A 24,629-nucleotide genomic window follows, 5' to 3' on the forward strand; every position below is an offset into this window, starting at 1 on the left:
CCCTGCAGCCCAGACATGGCTGGGATGCCCCAGAAAGCTGGAAAATGCAGGGATGAGTCTCTGATGACTCAGTTGTTTCAGGATTCAACCAGGAACAAACTTTTTTGCCACAAAAAGCTGAATTTCAGCTGAGGTACATGTTCATTGTTTCCAAAAACAAATCACTCATTTCACCATTCTTCTACATTGAAGATTCTTTCAAGGCAACATGGAAATAACTTTCTATTAAAAAGTAGATAGGAAAACCTGAAATGTCCATGTTAGTAAGTACTGAGACCATAAGAGACAGGACAGTGACAATGTATTTCCCCACTTGATGTCTTTGAAGCCATTGTGATTTCTAACAAAATAAGCATTCTTCTTTCATATCTGTTTGACCAGATTAGGTCTTATAATTATCCTAACAATGTTTCCAAAGGTTTTTCAGCTCAAGCAAGGACTTGAAGAGAACCAAAAAGGCAGAAGTAATAAATTCAGACTCCATCTCATTGCACAGACTATGTGAAATGACACTTACTCTTCTTAACAGTTCACTCTCAGGCATTTCTTTAAGAGCCAACTGGAGATTCCCTGTACTTTGGAGTGTCATCCTACTAAAATCAAAGCTTTTGCCCTCACATGTGAGCCTATTTCATTTAGATTACTAATATCCATCCTAAAATACATGTAACAAGCTAATCCTGCAGGTACACTGAGTGTTCTGTGGGCTGACACTGAGAATTCAAAATTCAGGTTTTAAAAACCTACAGAAGTGGATATTTGTAGAGAAGCGAAGTGAAGATGTGAGACAGGATAAAAGGCAGCTGGAGGGGGAACACTGCTCTGACTTGTAGGCTGGGTTCAACATGCAGAACAGGGATTCCAAAGGAAAATTAATTTTCTTTCCACGTGCCATCTGTGCAAAAACAAAACTATAGAGGAATTTCATTCCAGGATGTCCTCTGTGCATTGTGAACAGCCTGGTTTTCCCATTATGGTCTTTCTAGATAAGAATGAAATATTACATATGAAAGAGGCAAAGTACGCATTATACAGCACTAATTTATAGATTTAGGAAGTGAACTTCAATTTCTCATCCCATCTGAGGAACTCATCACAGCCTTCCAGGATCTGAGGGGGCTGCAGGGAGAGAGAGGGGCTGGAGAGGGGCTCTGCACCAGGAGCTGCAGTGCCAGGGGCAAGGGCTTCACAATGACAGGGGGAAATTCAGTCAGGTATTGGCAATGAGGAATTGTTCCCTGGCAGGGTGGGCAGGCCCTGGCACAGGGTGCCCAGAGCAGCTGGGGCTGCCCCTGGATCCCTGGCAGTGCCCAAGGCCAGGTTGGACACTGGGGCTGGGAGCAGCCTGGCACAGTGGAAGGTGTCCCTGCCATGGCAGGGGTGGCACTGGGTGGGCTTTAAGGTCCCAGCCCAACTCATTCTGGGATTCCCTGATTTTATGATTCTATGAGAGTATTCTTCTTTGGGGTCCTGAGGACCCTTTATTCCTGTGGGATGCTTTACAGGATAATATAAAATCATAGGGAAGTGTATTTGTTGTGCTTATCCTCAATCTCTCTTGCAATTCAGTATAGAAAATCCATGCAGCACAGGAAGAAAATGTCCAGTCAGGATATTCCCAGTTCCTGTAGCTCCCTGGTCACCTTCTGCAGTGACTGAGCCAAGGCTGTGTCACAGCCCCCAGCAGCTCAGCAGGGCCTTGCTCTCTGCCCCGCTGCTCTTTGTTCCATGAACAATAGTTAAGCATGAATATTTTACCTTCTCAACTCTTGTCATTATCCAGATACTGTAACAGGAAATTTGCATTCCTGAATAGGCACAGCTGGAAGTAATTTAAGAAAGATCCTTCAAAAGAAGGGAAGAGAATTTAGGAAGCATATGGAGTCACAGGTTTACATGATAATCAACAAAAGCAGCTCTTGTTCCTCCTCATTTGCAGGGAGACACTTCACACTCCAAGCAGAGGGAACATCCCACAGTCTCTCTGCAGGAAGCTTTCTTTCACAAATTATTTGCTTTAACTCTGAAATGCAAAGAAGTTCATGAAAAAAAAAGACAACACTTTGTCAGATAAAACTTGGGTAGGGACCCAGTTAAAATTCACTTATCTCACACACTAGTGAGAGTGATGGGCTGTTTTCCTTTAAGCCTATTCCTCACAGTCCTTTAATTTCTAAAAATTAAGTCTGTTTGGAAGTAGCTCTTAAGTGAAGAACAAGTGGAGTAGAAAGGGGCCTGAACTAAACCATGAACTGAGATATTAGAAAATGCCAAGAGAGACAAAACTGTGGTGAGAAAATTCATGTAACTGTGCATGGAGCAGAGACATGCAGAACTAATTTCAGATATTTTCTCAATGTCTTCTTGATACCCAGGAATGAATTTGAAACCTAGTCAGCACGTCCTCAAACCAAGCCCTCTTTAGAATCGTTCTGTCAAGAAACTGGATTTGAACAACAGCTGAGCACTGTTTGCAAAATGTGGCTTTTGTGTTCAGACAGGACCAGAATCTGCCATGCTGAGCTCTGTCATTGCTCAGGAGTTAATTCAGCCCAGTGCTGCTGGTGTCACTCAGCCTGGCTGCTGCTGTCCCCTCCCCAAATCTGAGGACAGCACACACACGTCCCATAGAGCTGCTCACGAGGATGTTGAAGTGTTGGTCCATTTGGCTGCCAGAAATACGATAATTGTCATTTGAGGGATTTTCACAGAAATTAAGCATCTGTCAAGCAGGACCTGAGTGAATTGAATGTAGAAAGTGTGAATGAGTCAGCAAGACAAAGAACTTTTATATCCTGGCACTGTACTTTTTATCCCACACGATTCAGGCGAGCTCGTGCCTTTGATTCTGTATAAATGACAGTGTTTAGATATTTACCGCCTGTTACACCTAATCTGTTTCTGTGTTAAACTTAGAAACAAACAATGGACACTCCTCTAAGTGAGCAATTCTCACCTCTGTGGAATTGCAGCAACAGCACAACTGAAAGTCACAGAGGATTTGAAAAATTAAAGGCATCAGAGCAGCAGATCCAACTAGTTTTACATCTAGTTTCCTAAACTCTACACTTCCACACTTTCCACCTTCTCTGAAGCCTAAGGGTCACCATGAAGTTACTTTCCTAACCCAAGTCTGAGCAGTTATAATGAGCTCAATAGTATTGCACAAAATATCAGAGAAAGAGTCCAAATGTGGAATTAATCACTCACTAGAATAAGGAAGGTATAAACCTGTTTGACTGATCACTTCCAGCTGTAAACCTAAATATCAGAACAATTCTTACATTCCTGTTCTTCAGTGTTCCACTGCTGTGAGTTTTCAAGTGATACTCTGATGTTTAAAACAAGAAATTCAACAAAAGGGATTCAAAACATGTCCCTTATCAAACTGTGCTGTACAGAGGTAGAAGGATGGTCTGTGTCCTACAGCTGACAGCTATCAGGAGCTCTGGTTAAACTCTCTGAGGGATCAGTGCTTGCAGAAATGTTCCCTATGCTGCACAAACATTGGAGACACTACAGAAACAAGGCCCCAGCCATGGATCCCTGACATCCCTCAGGAGATCACAGGGCTGGACGCAGGACTTACCTTCACCCACTGGAAACCTGCTGCCAGTTGATGTAGCATATTCCACACATCTGAAATGCCACCTCAGGAGCTGTGACACCTGTCAGCCCTCTGCTGCCACTCAGCCACTACTTCAGCTCTGGCTGCAAAGAAGGAAAAACGACGTTTGAAATCCAAACTATTGGTGGGACCATAAAAAAGGGAACTGAAGCCTGGCCTATAAACTACCACAGCAGCCTAAAGAGAGTCTAAAGACAAGCAATTAAATACTACTTATAATTAATAAATAGCGTTTATCTAGAATTACAGAAGTCCAGGTTAGGAAAGGGCCTTAAAGATAACCCAGTGCCACCCATGCCATGGGCAGGGACACCTCCCACCACCCCAGCCCAGTCCAACCTGGAATATTTAAGACTCATTTTTGCTACAATGTTCCCATAACTAAAATGCTTGAGGCCATATCAAAATTCTTTCACATCTCTTTTATGTTATCTATGGAAAAAATCTGTTCTGGCAATGTTATCCCAGACAAGACACACTGTAGTGAAAAAAGGAACAGCTGCAGATGCCATTAACCAGCAAGACGTGCTTTGAACATTTCTAAGTGCTCTAAAGGCATATTAGAAAATTAGTGGGTTTATCATTATGATGGAAAAGGGAGAAGATTATTTTAGGAAGTGGAACTGCCACTAGAGTAGTGAAAAAATACATAAGAGAAGACAAGAAAAAAAAAAAAAACAAACAAAAAAAACCCCCAAAAAATCACAAACCCAAAAACCCCCCGAACAAGTAAGAGGCGCCTCTGCCTGTAAGAAGTTCATCTCCAGCTGTTTCAGTGGTTACAATTCTTTCATAAATAGAGCAGGAAGTTGAGTCAGTCTGGACAAAGGGAGCAGGAACAAAGAAGAAACCTGCTGAATCATTTCTCATGACAAGTCTTGAATTTAAATTGGTACATTAAGGATGGTCACAATTTCCCGGAGCAGTCATCCTCACACCTCATCATTTCACACCTCATCATCCCAGGTGTTTCTGACAATGTCCCCACACAAGTAAAATATAGATAAAATATAATTAATGTGACTGAATGCAAAGGAAATACTCAGTGTGATCTGTTGTTACCTACTGGTACAGACACTGCATTCCTGAGGTTCATTTGAGACCCTGATAGACACTTAAACAGCCCTAACTGAATTCTAGGACTAAGATCCATTCCAGCCAAGGAAACCAGGCTAGATTCCCTAGTACCTCCAAATGTATTAACTGAAAATGTCTAGAACTAATTATTTAATTATTAAGAAATAGCCTCTGTAATTTGGGCTGATAGATCCAAGTCAGTAATTTTCTGTAGTGTTTAATTGTTGACGACACCTCATCCATATCAATCCTTCATTTTATACCCACTCTTCACCCCTGTTAAACCTATCAAGTTTTAATTGCAAAAAAACAGTTCAGCAGCACAGGTGGAATTTCAGAGTTCCCAGCACAAGTGTTGAAAAGGAAACAGGCATTGATTGGCTATTTTATATTCAGTATTGCACAAACATATTTCACTCTTGCTCCACCAAAGAAGAAATAAATTCATGTGGCTTCTGTGGCCCCTCACGACTGCAAATACATTGAGGTTTTTTTAAAAATTTGGGATACACGTGCCATAAAAGCACATTCCTAGACAGTGCATTTTGCTAAGGTTAAGCTCTGTGAAGTGATGATTTGTGTGATGACTGAGCCACTAATATAAAAGCACTTGGTTGGTAAAAGTACTCCACACATTCATGCTATGAAGTACCTATGGCACTTTGAAATATATTCATTTTGCAGGTATTTTTTTTAATAAAGGACCCTTTTGAACTAATTCCCAATTCATATGAATGACTGAAACTGAATAAACTCCCTCATTTTGAGAATTTGTTCAATATCTTTACAGGAAACAACATCTTTATGGATGACTTTGCAGCTCAAGACTCCTTTATGCCCGAGGCATTTGAATTTGCTTGGATAAGGACTTCTCAAAATATCCTCTTAAATATCCCTACCATCCAATTTTTTAAGCTCTTTTGTCTTTAAAAGCCTCAGAGATTTGATAACAGCTACTGCCAGTCCCCACCTGACCTGCAGCTCCATTGACCGCATCGACCTGGCCACCAGCAAAGGCACCAATCATGGAACCGCAGAGTGGGCTGGGCTGCAAGCATCTTAAAGAATAAAAGATAATAAATGGCAAATGATCATTTCACTGCCAATCACAGCCTCTATTCTGCAGTCACACTGCATTTCAACAAATATCAGGGGTTACAAACTGATACTTTTTGTAGTATTAACCATTATTAGAAGTAAATAAATCTTCATATTAACATCGAGCAAGGAGAAACTCCTCCAGATGTCAATTTTCATTAAAAATATAGTTTGAGACTATTTCCATCCTTGTGATTGTAGACAGAACAGTTTGAGTAATTGATATTTAGGTGTCAGATACCTATTTACTTCCTATTACCATTTCATTGATCAGATGCCTATTACTTACTGTATAATATTTTTATTTTCCTATTTCCTCTGCAGCTGAATATGCCTTCAGGAGTTCTAATAACTTTATAACGCTTACAAAAGGGCAAAAAGCCAAGGGCCCCCAACTGCTGTATTTACAGAAGGCTGTTTCAAAGTCCAATTACAATTACAAGAAAACTTAAAAAAAAAAAAAAAAAATCCATTAAACAGTTGCAATGCTCCAAAGAGATTTGCCACAGTGTCTCTTTAAAGCACACGGCCTGACAAGGGTTTTTGGGGCGACAGAAGCCGCGGCTCAGGGCTGGGGGATGCCGAGTGCCAGGCGGAGCCGCTCGGAAAGGCGGCCGGGAGCGGGGCAGAGCCCGGCCCATTGTCCCCGGGGAAATTACTGCACAATGCCGATGGCAGAGCGGCCCGGGCAGCAGCTGAATCCGGCATTGTCCTCGCACCACAAAAAGATTTGGGAGTCTGAAAAGCAGAGGAACGGAATCTCACAGCTTCTTAGAGTCCCCTCTGAAAGGGCCATTGTAACATCATCATAAATCCTGGGCTCCCCAGGCACTTGACAACTAAAGCAGTGGACAATAGAATTCTTGTGCTGGACAAAACACTCCTTGTCTGCCAAAGCGCTTATCTGCTTCATTTACAAATGTCTTTCATTGTACCCAAATAATTCCCTATTAGAAAAACGATTAGGAACAGCACTAAATAAATATTCACAGCTTTGTGGGCCGTTTGGCAAAGTGAATAAACCAATACAATCGAGGTGCACGCAAAATACGAGATTTATGCCGAGGAAACCCAAAACAACCCCAAAGCTCTGTTTATTTTCTTTCTCTCTTTTCCTGATACACTGCACACACATTTGTCCCTCTAAAAAACACCCAGGTACATTACTCTTATCAAAAGAGATGAAAAATATTAGAAATCCACAACAATCTCAAATTGGAGAAAAATGGCATCCACTGTACCCCTAAAATTAAATATTTCCAGGAGAGCAGTTCCAGAAATAAACTTGGGAGCATATCTGAGAGTTTAATGAAATAGAGACAAATTGCTCATGGTCACAAAAGGATTTAAACTGTGGATTTCTAACTACATATGTTTAGGTCCCACTTACAGAGAAATCCAAAAGCATCAGGGATGAGTTTCTGAAATGAAATGGTGCCAGATTTTTGCAACTCTTTTCAAGCCCAATGAAAATTCTGGTAAATATCACAGAACTGACTGAAAGAGACTAAAATATTCCATAAATATGACACTTCAAAAAGCATTTCTAACACAGTCAGAACTCCATTGCCTCAGGTTTCCACATAAATAGTTATTTGATTACAATTTGCTGGAGAAGTGCCTATGGAAACACAACTGACACCACACACAATGATTAAAGAAAAACCCTAATAATCTAAATTATTGCTTAAGCAAAGAGTGCTGATCATATTCAAAGTGCCAGAGACATCTGCATGGCTGAATTAAAACCTGGAGAAGTCAAAACTTCTTGACTCAATTATTGATCATAAACTACTTATTCAAATCCAATATAGGGACAAAGTTTTTACACAGCCCAGGCCAATGTACTGAGTGGCTCAAGGGCTTTTTCCCCCCTGTGATTAATTATTACAAGCCTACAAAAAATGCAAGTATTCATGACCTATGAAACAGATTACTCGTATTAAATATTCAGAATGTATGCAATAAACAACATCAATAATGGTCAAATAAAAAAAAAAAGAAAGGAAGCTAATGTAATTTAAAATAAAAATTATGCAGGTTTGAGCTCACAATCACAAAGGTTTAGGAATATGTGAACTTTCCATGGTTCTATCATGAATTTGCAGTCTGGCCCTGCCACATGTCACTTAACCTTGGAGCCATTACTGAAAGTGAGCAAAGGCACACTATAAAACATTTCACCTCTGAAAAATGCATAATCCATATAAAACTCAGAGCTCCCACATGCCAGCTGAGGATCTCTGCTGTTTGGGTGCAGAGCTTCCCCATTTCTTCTCTCACTTCTCTCCTCACTGAATAATTAGCTGTTCTAAAGATGTAGGTATAAGTTCTGTCTTAAAATAAAGTTTACACTTGACTTCCCCGATGCTGTTTTTTGGTGTTTGCTGCTCTGTGCTATGCACTACCCAAACTCCCCTTTCTCCTGAAGCTGGATCATCTGTATAAATATAATTTACATGAAATTATTATGATTATTTCTGCAATTTGCATTTCAGGAACAGAGTTTCAACAAAATCTGCTTCCTGTCAGCTCTCTGAGTTTTATTCTAGGCCCTAATACACACCACAGCACCACACCACATTTTTATATAGAGTAATCTCTGTTTAGGTATAAAAAAATGGATCTGCACTGGAGTTTAAGTCTCAGTGTACAACAGGGATTATTTAACCCTTCTGGAGAACTTGGATCTGGGGGCCTTGTCGAAGATGATTTTCCTTGGCTGTGTAAAAATTGCTCCTGTGCTAGCCATTATCTTAGCAAGTAAATAAGCTCATGCTTGGAATCACCTTGCAGGAGAAACTGTTTTTCCCTCTGATTCCAGGCAGCTGAGCCAAGCAATGGGAATCCCACAGTTAGCAACCAACAGAGCAGCCTAGGGATGGGAAGGGGCTTTGCAGGACACCTGGTCCAACTGCACCGCTGAAAGCAGCTCCAAATTCAAAGCTCATTTAGGTTATTAAGGCTGTCAATTAATGTCTACAGCTGACACCAGCAGCACTAAGGTCTCTGTGTGCACATGGACATGTAAGGGTTCCCATTTTGTGCTGAAATATGGTCAGGTGCAAAGGTACAAAGCAAAGAGCAAGAACTACAGCAGAAAGGACAGAGAGCAATTTGGATAACCTGCCTTCCCCACACACCCCAGTGACAGGTCTGTTGGCAGGCCAGGGTAAATAACTCTGATTTCAGAGCTGGGGGTGTTTTCCCTGCCCTGTGCTCACTCCTGAGCAGCAGGGACAGGAGCACACACTGTCCCTGTACCACAGAACCCTGCAGCACCTGAGATGGTTCTGCTGCCTTCTGCTGCCGAGGCAGGGCAGAGCTAATGCCTGTGTGCACACACAGGGCTCAGCCTGGAGGAGCTGTTCCCAACCCAAGAAGCCTGACATAAAATGAGGATCAAAACCAGAATTTGGCTCAAATGTTGTACAGTCCTGTACCTTTGTGCAGGAGGAAAGCTCCTCTCCACTCGAGGGGGATGCCTTGTGCAGGACAAAACGTGAGAGCTGCAGAGAAGGTTTCACCCAAACAAGGTTCTGTTCTAAGCAGGTTAACAGCCTGATTTGCTTTCTTATGAACTATTCTGACTTCATACTCTGCCCAAACATTTCCCCTGGTGCTCCCAACCCTTGTCCACCCACACTGCTGTGGCACAGACAGGGAGCCAGAAGAGCAGAGCAGCTCTGCCAAACCCAGCACCCCAACACCCAGCTGGGAGAGCACAAACCAGGCAGAAAGGAAGCTTAGGAGCAGAGTAGCTGTGTGCTCTTGTGAGAGACAAAACCACATCTCAGTGCTTTGCAGGATGTTAACAGTCTGCAGACTAAAGCCCAAATCTCACCCATCTGAGGCCAAATTACCCAGCAGGACAGAAAAGGTTCATGTGGGCTCACAAGGAACAAATTAACCTCCCTCCAAAATCCCTCTGCAAATCACATGAGTGCCCAGTCCTGTGCTCACCCATACAATATGACTTTATCAGCTTTTTCTTGCTTTTGGGTCACAAGGGCCTGGAGGCAAACGATGGGCCCTGGAGGGGGAAGTCTGTATTAATTATCCTCATGCTGCTGCAGCCCCGTCCTACCCAGGTACCAGGAATACAAGTGGATTGGGAGGCCTGCAGGCAGGTGTGTTCTGTCATTTTAAATATCATAAATCAAGCCCTCTGTTTCAATGTTTCCAACTTCCCTGAGCTTCCTCTAAAATCTAAATTTGGAAGCATTTTGGATCCACAGCAAGCAGCTACAGACTTTTTGTGCATACACACTTATATAGATGTATATGCATGTAAATAAATATGAATTAAAAATTATACAAGTTTTTCATGCTTAAATAAATATTTCTATGTAACACACTCCATATAATTCAAATTACCTACATGTGGGAAAAGCACTTCATTTGTACTCTAAAAACTTGACTTTTTATTTCCGTTGTCTAGCAGATTATCTCAAACCTTTGTTCTTGAGCCGCTACCAGTAAAAGGCTCGTATATATTCTCTCTTGGAAAAGCAAATTCTACATGCAGAGCATACCAAATCAGTTCCTGCCAGTGCAGCAGGCACACAGAGCTGCTCTGAAGCCTTCTGAGTCACACTGGAGCTCAGCTTCCACTGGCAGCAGATGTCAGACACCACGGACTGGGAGCTTGTCAGCACTGAAAGATTTTTATGGCAAATTTACCCTACAGTTTTGGGGGCTTTTTTCTGGTTTGCATCCTCCCCTTGCCATTTTCCTATTCTTTGGTGCTTTTCTTCCACTAAACATGAATGGCCAGATCCTTCCTCTAGAGCAAATCCATACCAGAGGCTGTCTTCACTAGCATTTGGTGCTCTATTTATATTATCTTTCAGAAGGCTGTTCTCTATTTCTTTCCTCTGGCTTTCTTCTGCTCTCTTTTATCAATCTCTTCTAGTGATCTGAAAAGAAAACCTAAAAATTGAGAGCCACTGAAGTATATGCTGAATGCCCCCATTAGTCAAGCTGTAGGGGACACTCAGCACAGAAAATAAATTCAACTAACCTTTGGAAAAATCTTTATATAAATGTTCTACAAAATCATCCTGCTGGTTCCAGGTCCACTAGAGACACCCAAGGAAGAATAATTCTGGGACATCAGAGATACCATAAAGGAGAATAGCTCAGAGTCTGTCCAAGAGACTCAAGAGAGACAGAATTCTTTGGTCTCAGGGACATTTTTTCCTACCTTCTTCCTTTTATTAATAAATAAAGAAAAGAGGAGTTGTTCAAAGCCACCCCAGAGATCTGATGTTTCTGAATTTCTGTGAGCCTCATTCAACTCACTGAATATCTCTGTCAGCCCAGGAAGATTCATTATTCATTCTGGGGACCCTATTGCAAACCCTGCAATGACTCTTCAAACATTTGTAAGGCTTTTAAAAAAGTTTCATTCAGTCTTATTTCTGGACCAAATATATCCCTTTGCCTATTCCTATTCCATTCTCCTCCCAGACTCCCAGAGGTCACAGCTTGTCTAGATCTGGGGAGGGTGGCAGGAAGGGAAAATGGATTGTAAATTCATTTTAGGTCACCCAGAAGCCATTCTGTCTCTGTCCTTCCTCACTGGCTTTTCCTTATTTCCTTTTGTGTTTCCTCAAAGGACATTACACACTTGGCTTCTCAATCAAGGACAAGGCAATGTCAAGCACATTAATTTGTCCATGAAGCAGTCTTTAAGTGTGGACAAAAGAAAGCCTAAAGAAGTGCAGACAGACAAGATAAACATCACTGATTCAAAAAGGAAAACAACCCCCAAATCTTCTTCAACTGGTAATTTCAGTTTTCAGGACTGAACAATACTGAGCAACTGATATTTTGATACTGTAATAATATCATTTATTTGTATATATATATTATATACACACGTATATATCTTTATGTATATTATATATATGTATATAATTTTTAAAAAATATCTATTAAAATTAAGAAATATCCATTAAAAACAGAGCTAAATACTCAGTGAGTAAGAACTTGGGAGATGAGAAAGGACTAGGAGCATTTCTTGATGCCTGCTATGCAGTTCTTACTCACAGCTAATAGAGTTTTGCAGAATTTCAGCAATATTTATAGCAAGGATGACATGATTTTCCACCACCTATCATTTCAGGATATCACTCCAGAAATTACAATACACTAATATTTTTTATGGAGTTACTTTGTTATTTGCTAACCTGCCTTCCCATCTGTTCTTGGAGCTGTAACTTGAGCACATATCTGTATTTCAGCTGCAGCAGGTAATGACATGTTCATAACACCAAAGTTCACAGCCAAAATGAACCAGAATAGTTGACAATATTAATATTTAACATTTGTCTGCTCTTCATTATGCCGCCCAAAGCTTTAATTTTCTGTGGTGTAATTATAACAAGCTACAAGCAAGTGCATTAGGAGGTTGCTTACAAACAATGGTTGTGAAGTAGAAATACACACAACCAAACAATAACAGTGCAAGTGCTCTGTTATTCCAGAGAAACTGCACAATTAGGGAAAAATTCCTGCTGGTATCTGTCAGTGATATTGCCTGGTGAAGATAGTCCTAGGTGCTGTAGGCAGTTCTTTAAATAACAATAAATGAGCTCCAAGGTACCACTGGCAATCATGTGGTAAACTTATATTCAACCAGCAAGAGGATATATTTAGGAAAATAAAAGGATCATTAAAAAAACAAAACAAAACAAAGACAAAAAAAACCCTAACAAAAACAACACTAACAAAGCAACAAACCCTCACTGGCCAGATGCTGAGAACCTGTGTCCACTGTTGCACCAGATTTCAGAAGCACAGCTTCTCCCTAAGTTTCAATGGCTTTTATTTGGGATTGAGCAAGGAGTGCCCGGTGTTAACATCCTTAGAGAAAAAGGAAGACTGCATGGAAATAACCTCCGTGGGAGCTGGGCAGGGGCTGAGCCTGGAGCAAAGGAGGCTCAGGGGGCCCTTGTGGCTCTGCACAGCTCCTGCCAGGAGGGCACAGCCGGGGGGGTCGGGCTGTGCTCCAGGGCACAGGGACAGGAGCAGAGGGAACGGCCTCAGGCTGGGCCAGGGCAGCTCAGGGTGGGCACTGCAGGAATTTCCCCATGGAAAGGGGGCTCAGGAACTGCCCAGGGGGGGTTGCAGTGCCCATCCCTGGAGTGTCCCAGGAAGGGCTGGAGGTGGCACTCAGGGCTCTGGGCTGGGGACAGGGTGGGCATGGGCACAGCTGGGACTCCATGGGCTGGGAGGGCTTTTCCAGGCTAAATAATTTTATGATTCCATGATTCTAATTACTAATAAAAATCAAAGATAACTTTATAATAATGGAGTCACTTTACCAGCTCTGCAGAAATGTGACTCTCCCCAAAAGCAATAGCACAGAAAAGCCTGTTTGCCAAAGGCTTGTCTAAAATAGATAAGTGCAATAATTCTCACACAGCAGTAACATTTTTCCTTTTCAGCTGAATTGGACAGGGGTGGAAGAATGTTCCAGGCCATAACTGAAGCCTTCTGGGTGGCCTTGGGCAGCTTTGCTGGGAGTGTCTCCACAGGGCGCTGCTGGCAGATGTGAGCTCTTCCTGCCCGAGCTGCAGTTTGAGCTGAAGCTGCACCAGCATGCTCAGCACGGTGTGCCCGGGCACAGGGGCACAGGGCTGCTGATCCAGCCCTGGCACGGGGACAAGCACGGGGCTGGGCTCAGGTGCCATCTGCCAACAGCAGGCTTTGTCAACACGGGCTCTGCTCCTCAGCGCCAGGAGCTGGAGACAGCAATTAACGCCTGGCTCTGGGAGCGGCCGGGAAGGGGAGGGAATTCACTCTCACAGCCAACGCCGAGATGCTCTAAACCCAGAATGAGATGGCCATATAATTATTTCTTCAGGGAGCCAACCTTTTTCCATATGTGTGCTGTGGAACTGAGCCAAACTGAAGCTGTCTGCACACTTAATGTTCAATTTGGTGAGCTCTCCACTTGGAGAACGTAAACACACACTCATGTCTGTGCTATCAGCTTCGAGTTTGTGAGACTTATGAGTACTTGACAGCTCAACATGGCTAAACAAACCTGTTATTTCATTTTCAGATAGTGTCAACCGGAGTTACAGGGAAACAAGCCCCCTGAGTTTACCTGAGAGTGTGGACAACTCAGCTTCAACACCTTCCTGGTGCTCCAGTCACAGAAATGATAATTACACTGCAGCCCTTTCTAACAGACAGCATTCTGCATGCTAAATTGTGGCTGAACACTTCACAAAATTCATTTGAGAGGTTCCAAACGCCAATAATAAGCTTCCCCACTCCCTTTCAAAAAAAGAAATCTAGTTATTCATTCTGTCAATCTCATGCAAGATGTTCATTGTTTTTACATAATTGTTTTCTTATTACTGTAACGGCAGTGCCCAGAAAAAAAAAAAGAGCATGAGGAAAAAACCACAGAAAGTCCACTAAATGTTGGATTTTTTCTTTTATAGTTTGCATTTTACTCAAAGGCTGGGTTTATGTTCTTATCTTTCAGGGCACAGAAACTGCCCCAGCCACATTGGAGAAAACAAACCTCACCAGTCCCCACATCAAGACAGTATAATTTTATGAGCAATTACATAAATTACCTTCCAAAATATTTTGTGAAGAAACATCTTGTGGTATTGAGAAACATCCACTGCTGTAACTCAAAAGGTCAAGGTTTCAGAGTCTAAAACACTGCACATCCACAAATCTGGTACAATGGACTGAGACAAAAGTGACCAAAAGTCATAACTTGGAGAGTAAGATCTGGTGTTTCATCAGAAAGATGAAGAAAGAAATCTGGATGAGTACCCAAGGCACAGTCACTGCTCTTCCTTCTCTTTGTGATAATCCACAATTTCACCCAGCTGGCCTGGAGTAGCCTCTGAGACACAAAAACCTCCAGAGCTGGACTTAAGGACACAGATGTTCCCAGGTGCCTTAGGAACAGAGAGGAAAATGCACATTATCAGGGAGATGAAGCACAGGCAGCCAGAAGCTGAGCTGTGGACCTGGTTTTTACCCTTCTGGTTGCTTTGTGCCATTGAGATTTCCAGGGCTGGAGTTACTTCAGAACAGCACAGGAATATTTCAATTAATTAAAAATAATAGTTGGAGGAAAGGACATTTACAGGGAAGAAGAAAAGTGATCCGAGGCATCAAAGATTTTTTTGAGCACAAATTCTATTGGCAGTCCAATGCCTTTGTACAAATAAATCATTTTGACTTGGAAAAAACATGAGATCCTGTACATTTGAAGATCTCCCCCTATATCAGCAAACTCAAACCCTATAGTTAAGAAGTAATAAACCCACATCTGCAATGAAAGTGCAATTATTCAGCACTGTTCAGCAAATGTAATTTATTTTAATTGTCAAAACCAGAGCCAGCACTGGGTTAATGCTCTACAGAGAAAACCTTCCCAGCTACCCAAGCTCCTGTGTACAGAGCTGCCTGAAGATCCTTTGGGACATCCCCAGCTCAGAGCCACCACATCTCACCCTCCCTGGATTTCCCCATCTGCCACTTTTAGGAACAACCTGTGGGCTCTCTCATGGCACAGCAGGGGCTGTACAGGACCCCAGGCATCCCAAACTCAGCTCTGAGCAGAACAGAGCAACTCACCAAACAGAGAGACAAGTTTAGCTGTCTTGAGGAATTAAAAAAAAAAGGATCCTTAAAAATGAAGCCAGCAATCTTGGAAGAGCCAGCAGGCTCCCATGTCAGCCATATGCCTTCATATGTCTGTTCTGGGGGAGTGTTACAGCTCCTGCTGTTCCATTCTTCACTTTTTAAAGGAAATGTTACAAGGCCACAAGGACTCACAAACATTTGTTGACATTTCTTCTGGGTCAGCCTTAGGAGGCCTGCAAGAATTTAAACATATGGCAGTATTTAGCTGTGTGAGGGAATGGGTTGTTTCGGAGAAAAGCAGTATTTAGTTGCAAAACAGTTTAATCTACCATAAAGGTTTTAAATTTTTTGGCCCAAATCCAAACTTTTTCTCATTATAGTTTTCACATTATATTTTTAAAGCAATAGCAGCTTAGCCACTGAGCTGGTATTGAGAAATACTGTGATACTTCACAATGTTTTCTACTGCCTTCCACACAAATAATACCTTGATCTGATCAAACAGATTTGATATGTATTTAGATATAAGGAGGGGGAGAAAAGAAGAGATAATTTGAGCACTAAAATGAAGCTTATTGCCCACACTTAAAGGACATGGAACCTTTGTATTTTGAACCACATGATGAAATTAGCTGGGTTTTCAGCATGTTTCAGTGGCCGTACATATGCATTTGCAAGGCAGAAAAATGAGATTTGCAAGGCTTTGTCTTGTTCTTCAGCTGCCATTGCTGTCAGTCAGCTGCGAGCAAAGGCACAGCAGCTCCCTGGCTGACACTCGTTAGGTCTGGCTGGTAAAAGAAATACATTGCACATCAGGAGCTGAGCTGAGGTTTGTCTCAAATAATGTAAAAAGGGCAGCACAATATTAAACTTCCTCAAAACCACACTGGGAGCACACCTGACCCAGCTGCAGGGCAGGGAAGGACCAAAGGCAAGGTAGAGCCTCTTTTTCCTTCACTGCTGGTTTCCTGCAACACAAAGCTCAAGGAGAGCAGGGTTAGAGCAGATATGGGAGAGAAATTCTTCCCTTCCTCCCTGGCAGGGTGGGCAGGCCCTGGCACAGGGTGCCCAGAGCAGCTGGGGCTGCCCCTGGATCCCTGGCAGTGCCCAAGGCCAGGTTGGACACTGGGGCTGGGAGCAGCCTGGGACAGTGGAAGGTGTCCCTGCCATGGCAGGGGTGGCACTGGGTGGGATTTATTATCCCAACCCATTCTGGGATTCTGTGGTTACAGCTCACAGCCAAAAGAGCTCCTGCCACTCTTTTCCCTTCCACAATCTTGTCTGTAAATTGTATAGCACAATATTTAAAATGAGCACTTTAAGCAGCTGGAGAGGAAGATCTTGCACAGGAAACAAGGATGCAAGAGCCACTCTCTGTTTATTTTTTTTCCCAAGCTGTAGAGCAGACATGGTTTGTAAAATAAAGGGTGGATCCAGAAATTATGCTCTTATAAAATGTTCTGTTAATTAACATCTACTCGAGCACATGAACTAACATGAACCAGGAGGAGACAAAGGCCTCTGGTTTTGAACAACATGTTGGAGCCTCAGAAGGAACCCAAGATTACTTTGCTGGAAAAATTTATAAGAAAATAATGTATGAATGACTGAGATGGATGCAGAAATTTTATAGGAATTATGAGAGAACAGCAAAAATGTCTAATTTTAACAAGTAAATTGTACAAGTAAATAAAACCTCTGGATGAGAAAGTTCAAAAAAGAGAGGCAGAATTTCCTTGGGGGTTCATCAGCTGGCGGCAGGCAGGGTCTAGGTGCATCACCTGTGCTGTCAGTCAGATGAAGGGAAGTTCCTTATAGGTCTTATTTTAACTCAATTATAGGCTGGAAAACCATCAAACATTCTGAAATTTAAAATAAGTCAGAGGAGAAATGTCTGTCATTACAATTTTGTGTGGACATAAAAATGATGTGAATAAAACTTCAAGGGAAGTTACCTTTATCCAACTTTCACAGTCTCAACCAAACTATCACCCAAATTTGGTTAGAGGGGTCACTGTCCAAAACGCTGGAGATTGTGCAGCCCTTAAGAAACAGAGCACATCCCATCTTCTAAAACTTTGCAAAAAAAAGTTTATATAATCTTGCTAAAATTAAGTTGACATTTCCTGAAAGTTACCTGCTTACATTTAACCTTTATCCAAAATTACCTTTTATTCTAAACTCTTCAATAATAAAATGCATGAGGCATTAAGGGAAGGTAAAAGCTGAATTTCAGAATCCATTTATCAGTAGTGATCACAACCAGGAAAATGAAAGTTACTCTAAGAAAGTTCCAGTAACTCCAGAGGAAACAAAATCAAAAACCCACTGATTTTTGGTCACCACATAACAAATATTAAAACTTGGGAGAGATTTGAAATTAAAAGCTGAATTGGACAATGATGGAAGGCCCTGACTACGGAAGATATTGAAGGGTATGAAGAATCTGGCGACCTTGATGGAAATAACTGGAAAGTATTAATTATTAATTAATTAAATGCTATATGATTAAGTAAATAAAAATTAAAAGGTGAAAACAGTCTAAGGCTGCAGTGCTTATCTTGCAGTTGAATTCCAAGCTTAAGAATTTGTGAGCCAGGTAGATCAAAAGATGTATCAGCAACACAGGAAAAACAACAAAACAATGAACAAAAGGCACCTTATGACTCATTCAGATATCAGGGAGAAAATGGCATCAGAGAGCTGAAAGCATCAGCTTGCAACAAATAAATAAAAGGTTAAAAATAAGTTTTGTGCATTAAAAACCCATCAGGAAGGCTTAGCTGCAAACTTTCTGATCCTTAATGGCAAGGGTGGACAGCTTTAATCAAAAGCTGGGAATTGTTAGGAAATGTTTATAATGAATTTTTTCTACAAGCACTTGGTGTTAAAACCACATTTTCTCAACTTCATGACAGAAGGCAAGACCCACAAGTTCATTTTCGTCTCTGGGTGAGGGAAACAATGTAAGCATTTTAAGTTCCCTATTGTTATGGAAAAAAGGCTTGTTAGATTCTTGAGTCCATTGACATTTTTAAGTAGGAAAAAAAGAGATGGATTCATTTCTGGATCTGGAGACAACACAAACAAATGTAAAAATAACTGTGAGCATGGAACAGCAAGGCTGAGTGGGGGACCTTACAGGAGTGGCAGTTTCTGCTGGGATGCTGAGGGTTTTCTCAGAGTGGTGAACATGGTGGTGGTCCTGGTTGAGCTTGATGATCTTAAAGGACTTTTCCAAACTTAATGATTCTGTGATTTTATGACTAAAAGCAGAACCATGGATTTCACTGCTCTGCCTTACAGAGATGAGCAGCTGTGCCTTGGACTCCTGGATACCATTTCAGCCATCAGCTGTGATGAGAACCTCACTCCGACCCCCTGAGAGCAAAGTTTGTCTCTATTTAACTGCTTGCCCCACGTAATTAATTCTTTTTCCATGGTAAGAAAATGAAAGTAGTCTGATGCACTCATGAGCCATTTTAAAAGCCGTGCAAATATTCTCAAAACACTATAAATATTCATTTCAGATTAAAACATTTTGATCAAATTCACATACTTTCAGGTCCTCCAGGAAGCAAATGCTTCCCTGAATCCATATTATCAAGTGCATTTGCTGAAACAGCATATTTTGTGTAACTACTCACAGCAGCCTTTCAAGTTGTCATTGCTAATATTCCTGTCAGGATCCAAACTCCAAGAACTACACATCTATTTAGGAAACTGAAGGTTGTCACACATCACTTGTACATCACATCAACCCAGCTCAAAATGCACCAAAGAGCTCACAGAAAAACCCCAAATAAACACAATTTCACTAACAATGTATGTCAGTGACCTTGTGCAAATAGTCAAGTGAGGTGAGAAAAGTTGATCACATACACAAATCCTCACTGAGATTAACTAATTTTCAATTACTATGTCAGCATGTAATTATTGCATGAAAATACCGCAAATGGAAAAGCGGGATGACCTTTACTAGATGAATTCTTGTAATAAATTAAGTAATGCTATTAAAATAATCTAAAAAAAATTACTGTATGTTCTTAATTACACCAAATCAGCATATTTTTCTTAGAGTCATAGAATCACTGAATGGTTTGGGCTGGAGGGTAGGTTAAAGCCCACCCAGTGCGACCCCTGCCATGACAGGGACATCTTCCACTGTCCCAGGCTGCTCCCAGCCCCAGTGTCCAACCTGGCCTTGGGCACTGCCAGGGATCCAGGGGCAGCCACAGCTGCCAGGGCCTGCCCACCCTGCCAGGGAACAATTCCTCATTGCCAAGATCCCATCCAGCCCTGCCCTCTGGCACTGGGAGCCATTCCCTGTCACATCCACATGTTTAATTTTAACACATGAATTCTGAGGAAAGGAGAATGCATGACCATGATTTTATGGCAAGGTAGGAGCATCTGTTTGGATAAACCATAATAATCACAGTTAGAATTTCTCATTAGCTCCATCCAGTTGAACACCCAACAGTTCTGCTGTCAAATCCAAACTAATTGTATCCCAATTTACAGCAATCATTAGCTCCAATTAGCAAACATGATGGCTGTCTCAATGACAAACAACACTGTGAGGTTTTGTAACTCTCCCCACTTGGGCTGAAATACAGGTTTGGTCAAGATTACGTCCATTGATATGAAGCCTAATAAGATATATTATCTCTAGCATTACTTTTATTATTCAACAATATAAATGGCTTTGCTGCACTGAAATAACAAACATCATGAGAGGCAACCAGGTGACTTCTGATTTATACTCAGATTTTAGATCCACAAAATTAGGGAAGAGGAGACAATCTGAGCACAAGTTCAGCTCATCAGAAGAATTATTAAGAGCTGAAGCCATGCTGGTATATTATTCTGCACTCCTGGTAAGATGTGAGCAGAAGCTCAGGCTGCTATTGGAGTATCTCTGCAGTATTTAGCAAGCACTCCATCCTCCTTCATCACCATTTAGCACCTCTCCAAATGAACAACACACAGTTAAAGAGTAAATTCTTCCTGTTCTTGGGAAGGAAGAACGGCAATTCAATAAAATGATGTTAACTTTTTTCTTGCCTTGCATTAAATACGTTTTCAGTACCAGTTTTAGGTCAGATTTTTAGCTGGAGGTGAAACACCCTGTAACTGCTCCCAGTTTAAGCAGGGCTCAGGATGAACCAGCTCCAGCTGGAGGGAAGGCAGGATGGGGCTCACAGGTCTTTAGGAAGAGCACAGCTTTTTCTGGATGGCCAAAATGCCATTTCCAGGATCTCCTCAGTACAGCTGCTGTGCCTAGGCCTTTCATCCCTAACTCAGCAAGTTTTAAATGCCTTAAAATTTTCATGTTCTTTTATTTTTCACAGCCTTAAGTATCTTCTGTGCATCTGCACTGGTAACTCTTTTGTGTTGACCTAACTCACTTCCTAAGTCCTAAATCCCAAAACCAAAGAACACATTTTGCTTAATTCACGTGCCTTTTGTATGTAGAGAAGGTGACAACAACTAATAAAATCCAAAGCAGTCTATGAAATACAGAGCAGGAAAGGAAATGGAATATAAAACATTGCGTCAGAACTCTCTCCTATATACAGAGAGTAGAAACCAAAACTGCAGTGCATTTTCATTAAATGTAACTTTTGGAGAAAGAACAAACAGAACAGAAAATCATGGTAAAGACAATATTGCCATAAGAGTATGTATTACTATATATACTATACAGTAATATATACAATATACGAGGATGTTATTTATATGTTTATCTAGCACTTTTCTCAACCTACCAGCAAAGAAATGATTGGTGTCAGCTGATCCTTACCCTGTATTTGTACTCCATCCCCCCAGTATAAACTCACAGTTTCATTGTTATTAAACCAAAAATGCTGAAAGGGAAATAGCCCCTCAAAGGCTCCAATGGAAAGGAATGCTCCTTACATTTGTATCTCCCATCCCTTGCATCTTTTTTCCCCTAGAACATCTGCCTTGGTGTCTCATCCTTGCTCAGCAGCTCGAGCCTGTCTCAACCCACAGCACCAGCCAGAGCTCTGACCTAAAGAAAAGCCAGGCAGCTGAGTCTGAAAGAAGCCTGGCAGATCCCTCAGCTATCAGCAATAATGAAGAGCTTTCTGCACAGCTGAGAGAGGCTCTAGAGCCACTGCTGGGAAATTTCTTGGTGGGTGAGAAGCCAGAGGGTGCAGCAGTATCCTCATGTAACTGCTATGGGCAGACCCAGACACACACCTGGGAGAGAGGTTTGAGAACTTTCTGTAGTTATTTTTGTCCTACCTCTCCATAAACAGTCCTGTTTTCAGAAAAACACCACAGGCCTGGAGTAAGTATGTTCTGCACGTAGGAGCTTATACAGAGGAAAATGGAAATGGTGCTTTGCCCTGAGGATTGTCGCACACGGTGCATGAATGACACATTGTTCACCAGCAATTAGCGGAGTTTTCAAGCTATGAAGTGCTTAATTTTGCTAATTTAAAATGATGGAGCTAGTGAGATACAGCTCCTGAAGGTTCTGAACTGAAGGACACTGCTGGTCACTGTAACATCCACAAGCTTTTAGGTTAGCACACAGCTTTTATGTAAGAAAAGTCTTTATCCATTTTAGATTACTTAGACTGGAAACTCTTCCTGCCTTGACAGAAGGACCTATCTCCCTAAAGCCTCTAGATTTCTAAAACCATGTGCAAACCTATTCCAAGAGATGGGCACAGCCACCTGGGATGGTGTAAAGAGATGAATGGCCTGGATAAAGGCCATAAAACAAGTCACTAAAGGAATCCACAGTGGTAGGAAGAAAACCTACAGTTTTTACTCAGATGTCTCTAGATTAGCAAATGTGACATTAACCATATAGTCTATCAATCTTTTCTGTCAGATTTTACAAGACCTTAAATCCCTTGCACTGACACCTCTCTGTGTTGGTGATAACAGTGTTTCTTTAAAATTGCGACTCTAGAAATAATGTCTAAAAAATAGCAGAAACTTTAGAGATGTCTAAATTAGCAATGTCTCACTTTCTCTGGCTCCCTGAAAATTTGGGTTCAGCCTACATCAGAGCTGCCTCAGCCCCTCCTGACAGTGTAAGACAAAAACCTGAGAAGTTTTTCATCTGGCAGAACCCAAGTCCTTTCTGCCGTATGAGTTTTATCCATGAGCCGATAAAAGCATTTCTTTGCCAGCACATGCTGTGCTTAAAATAAGGAGTGTTGTTGATACAGCTATCCTGGCAGAACTCTATCAGCAAACACTTTCTGCTGCAGAACAGGACCCAAAACATATCTTCTTCATGAGAATTTTTTTTTTCTTTTTAAAGTTTGAACCACAAAATACTCCACACTTGGAGCAGACAGTGTGGTGAGAGTACATTTCTTTAGGAGATAATGTCTCCATTTGAAGAAAATTCTGTTTCCTGCCACTGTCCTGACCTAAAACTAATTACAAATAGTAATGTTAAAAACAGGAATCATCTCAGACCTCTGACCTGTGAAGTCCACCTCTATTCCACAGCTCCATGGGTCTGTGCTAGTGGATTTTCTCTGTTCCCATCCCTCTGAACAGAGCTACTACTGCTGTTACACAAAGCAAAGGCTCTCCCACCAACTGCACGCACATTTCCATGCTCCGTGCGCCTTCCAAGATATCCACATATTCTCCTACAGAGAAACAAGAGGCAGACAAAGAAATAAATTTGGCAAGTAGTGTCAACTGAGTCCAACTGACACCATGTGGGTGTCAGCAGTTCCTCTGAAGTTCAATCTTGTGTCTTACCCGAAGACAGATTTGCTGGTGCCTGAAAACTGTTACATGAGTCATTTACTAAGAATACTAAGGGATGGAATTAATTTTCTTCTGAATTAAAAATTCAAGTTTTTTTTCTTCCAGGAAATAAGTAGCTAAAATTACAGCAAGTCTGTCGCTTTATGATTTTTGCCTGTTTTAGCATCTGAGAAACCATCACTTCAAGGTAGTAAATGTCCTTTCTTTTCTGCATAAAGGATGCAACTATTGGATTTATGAGCAAAATAGATACCTGACAACATTATCCTAAAAGAACCTGGAGAAAATAATAACAGTTCAAGAATAAGAAAAATAAATATTGCAATTCTATACTGTAGTATCTGAAGAAAATACTTGAAAGAAATAACTATCCTGTATTAATTTAATGTTCTTTCTTTTGAAAACCTTAATGGTTCCTTGAGATATTATTGCAGAGTTTTATCTGAATTTTGTCTCATTCTGTGGTACTCTCACACCTCCTCAAGGAACATTTTACTACAGGAATAAAATTGTTCCATTTCCTCTGTTTAAAATGAAGAAACAAGTAATCAGAACTGAAATAGTCATATTGAAGTAGTAGGAAAAGAACAAATGAAATAAAGGGAACATCTTGTGAACTGATACACTTTGAGGAATTTTTACAAAATTTATTCTTAAACTGTAAAGACAAGACTATGGATTTCACTAGAGGTCCAATATACATGCCTTGGTTTTCCCAGCCTCTGTGGGAATTGAACAAACATGCAATATTTAATTTGAAAGGGCACAACGGATATTTTATACAGAAAAAACATTGTAAATAGAATTTGCCTTCTCTGATCCAAAAGATGGCAAATAAATCTGAACAGGATGATTATAAAAAACGAATTCCACTATTTTCATTTACCAGAATCTTTTAAGAAAAGTTTTGGTGTTCCTTCACTCAAAGGCCCCCATTCCAGTGGTGTTTCCTCCAAGTGACTTTACAAGGAGCAACTGACTCAGGATGTTGTTTGGGGTGGGGCTGAGGAATAACCTGGTTTGGAGGGGTCAGTGCAGGTTCAGGCAATGAAATCTTGTGCAGCTGAGCTGGGGGGCTGTGACAGCTTCATTTTGATCATTCCTCAGAGAAACTCCTCTGAGGAGCTCTTGGGCTGGTGCCACCTGAGGGCTGTGGCAGGAGAAATCCAACACTCCTCACTCACTGCCTTGGGCAAACCACGGCCTCTTCAAAAGCCGCTGACACTGTTTGGTTCTGAGGATTTAAACTGGCTGGTTTAGTGTTTTGCACAACATTTACTACTCTCAAAATGTTTAAGTATGTAATCATGCTTGAAATAATTAGAATTATGGGAGGGAGAGAGAGAGCAAGGAAAAAAGAAAGGAAGGAAGGAAAAGGAAGGGAAGAAGAAAAGGGAGGGAAGGGAGGGAGGAAGGAAGGGAG

General features: G+C 41.4%; 1 protein-coding gene across 2 annotated transcripts in view; it reads right to left on the minus strand.

Moving 5' to 3' along the window:
* Positions 1-24,629, minus strand: part of CDH11 (cadherin 11) — an 83,829-nt gene that overhangs the window by 38,659 nt on the left and 20,541 nt on the right. For both annotated transcript variants that reach the window (XM_071440184.1, XM_071440185.1), the window contains one exon: positions 3,590-3,711. The gene's annotated coding sequence lies outside the window, so the exon portion shown is untranslated. The remainder of the gene's footprint in view (positions 1-3,589; positions 3,712-24,629) is intronic.

The sequence above is a fragment of the Agelaius tricolor genome, unplaced genomic scaffold (assembly GCF_023055355.1).
Source record: "Agelaius tricolor isolate 1412-34295 unplaced genomic scaffold, bAgeTri1.0.p SCAF_15, whole genome shotgun sequence".
NCBI lineage: Eukaryota > Metazoa > Chordata > Aves > Passeriformes > Icteridae > Agelaius > Agelaius tricolor.